At 38.6% G+C, this 2,857-nt stretch overlaps 1 pseudogene; it reads right to left on the bottom strand.

Annotated features, from left to right (window-relative positions):
- Positions 1 to 1,785: 1,785 nt before the first annotated feature.
- On the bottom strand, positions 1,786 to 2,544 carry LOC148020126 (putative inactive purple acid phosphatase 29 pseudogene; annotated as a pseudogene).
- Between the last annotated feature and the right edge of the window lie 313 nt (positions 2,545 to 2,857).

Raw genomic sequence — 2,857 nt, 5'->3', positions numbered from 1 at the left:
TTGAATAGTACATCATGTATCGTTTTATTTCCTCAAAATAAAAACACCATGTTTATATGAAAATGTTTCTTTCAGTAGAATATATTTAAACTGTTGTTTCTTTTTGTTTTAAAGCTTACAAAACTTCATCAGCAATCAAGAATTATCTTCTAAGCTTTTCATGTAAAAATCCATATTTTTATTGATAAATAACATATTTTACTCAAATGAAAACTATGATTTTTCTTTAAAAATAACGCTTTTTGAAATTTTAAATATATCAAATAGTCTTTAAATATTATAAAAAATTTCAATAAATTTCTAAAGACATATATTTATCAAAAAAATATCATAGGTCCCCTTGGATCAACCAAAAATTTTATACAAATTCATATGTGTCAATTTTGAACCATTTTAGAGCATTTTTTACTATTTTTGATTTTTAGAAAATGATTTCAAGTGCACATAAATGTAGAAAATCATTCAGCTCGAAAAAACAGGTTTCAAGGCATTTTCTAAAAATATTAAACTGAACATTTACTCATGCTATATCATTTATTTTAGATAAACAGTTTAGGCACGTACTTGTAAATCCCGCGGGTCGTTGTCGCATCTTTGAAGACCGTGTCCTCCTGGAGTCCAGCCAAGGCAAGTCCGTCATCCGGCCAGTCGTTTTGATTGTGAGCTCATCAATTTTTTACTCTCCCGCCGACCCTCGCGCGACTGTTACCCTATGGCAATAGGAATGACCTTTTTCTCTTAAGTTAAATATTAAATTCTTAATCAAGAGTTAATTTTAGCTATGGCTTTTCTATTCTTCCATGTCGATGACCTTAGAAAGGGGGTATCTAATTGTATATCTTTGGCATATGTTCACGGAATCACGAGTGAAGTCAAGCAATTAAGAACCTAGAAATTCTTCTCCTAGCCTGTAATTTCAGTTTGCTTGGGTATATTGAGGCTCCACGTTGACCATAAGAAGCAAGGCATGGCAATGGCAGTCTTTCCCTTTTATCTCTCACTCGATCTGTGGATTGTAGGACTAGTTAGTTGGATTAAAGCTTCTCCCCCTCCTATCAATGCATATTTGTGGTCTCTCTCTCTATGCAATAATAGAGCCATTGATGATCTCTCTCTCTCTCTCTCATTCATGGTGCCTACCTCTTCCTTCATGATCCCTCCCTTCTCTCCTTCTCACTCAAGGTGCCTTGATCCAAGGAGGGTAGAAGATAAGAATTGATGAGCGAATAGCCCAAGGGATACTCAGAATGCTACTTGGTAGAGAAGGCGATGATGATGTATAAGGAGAACACGATGATGAAATTGGTGATGAAGAATGGCGGGCACCCATCTCTGAATTGTAGGCAAGCCATTCTCTCTCTCTCTCTCTGTCTATGGGGCTGTCTCTCGCTCTCTCTCTGTGGCTGCTGCTCTCAAAGTGTCGCCACCCTTTCGCACTTTGTTTTGTCCTTGACACATTGCTGCTGGCCCGTTTCTTCTTGCATCACATCCATATATATCTCTCTCTCTATTCCGCAACTTTGCTATCAATCTGCTCTCGTACTTCAGAACGCATTCTCAAGAGCACGATTCAAGAATGAAAAGCACTCGATATCCAGCATATGCACCTCATCTATAAATAGGACTCCTGGTATTATCTCTGCTTTCCCCTCCTCTCTCCTCATGTACACGTCATCCATTCTCTCTCTCTCTCTGAGCCCTGCTTCATAATCATCTTCCTTGTATGGCGCCTTGTATCAGAAACACACGCAACTGCCATTCGGCCCCCCTTTCCTCGCAGTTTACTCAGAGATTGATAGAGAAACGCCACGAGAATGTAACTGCCCGTACAATGAGAAAGCCTACATAGGGTAATATAGGCACCTTTGCACCCTTTGAAATGTCAATGTGTGAGGTATTACTACTAGTTGACGACCTCAATGACACAAAGACAACTCTTGCTCGTCTAGACCAACCAACTTTACCATATGCATGGTAGCCAACTCCTCCTCCATAAGAAACTTTTATATTTCCACGAAGGTTGCCACAAAAGTCATTGACATGGTCATGTCCATTAAAGACCACACGAACATCTCCTGCTTCATGTAAGGTGGACAAGAAGCCAGAGTTCACTTGTGCACAACCAATTCCCTCTTGCTTAACTCCAGTTATTGAGCAAAGACTTGCCATACGTGTTTCAACTAGAGGAATGTGAAAGTAAGCCAAAGCAGGAATCTTTTCCATAAGTGCAAATGCATTGATTTTGTTTCGTTCCTGCAGTTTGATAGATAGCTCTTTAAACCATTTCTTTTGACTTTCTTGAATCCACCCATAACCATGTATCCTCTTCACCTTGGAGTAGTCCCCACTATCAAGCATGTAAAGATTTAAGACACTTCTTCTTTCATGCTCTGATCCTAATGGGCCTTGCACTTCTAAGTGGTAGTTACCAAATCCATCTATGTCAATGACGAGTTTGTTGCTTGAATTCTCCATCCCCCTACCACCCTGTACATCATGATGTTTAACTTCTTTTGGATATACTTGTGACAAGGTGTAGTCCATGGTGGTGATGTATTTTTTTTTAAAGCAAAAGAAGGATCGTTGAAATATGAAGAGACCACCACATGTGTTGTATAAGAGTGTTAGTTGATGAGGACCATAATACTTGGTAATCAATCATAGATAGATCATGATCATCAAGTCGTTTCCAAGTAGAAATCTGCCCTACTCCTAACCACTACATATCTTGGATTGATGTTGCAAAATTTCCTTTGGCACCCTTTGGCACCACACAAGGATGAATGCACATATGACATAGTGTGTCCTTATAACCTTTAACACATTTTGGAATAATGAACATCAAACATGAAAATCT

The sequence above is a fragment of the Lygodium microphyllum genome, chromosome 19 (assembly GCF_053477565.2).
Source record: "Lygodium microphyllum isolate KBCC chromosome 19, Lygodium_microphyllum_v1.1.10, whole genome shotgun sequence".
NCBI classification, from domain to species: domain Eukaryota; kingdom Viridiplantae; phylum Streptophyta; class Polypodiopsida; order Schizaeales; family Lygodiaceae; genus Lygodium; species Lygodium microphyllum.
This window is presented reverse-complemented; position numbering and strand designations above follow the sequence as displayed.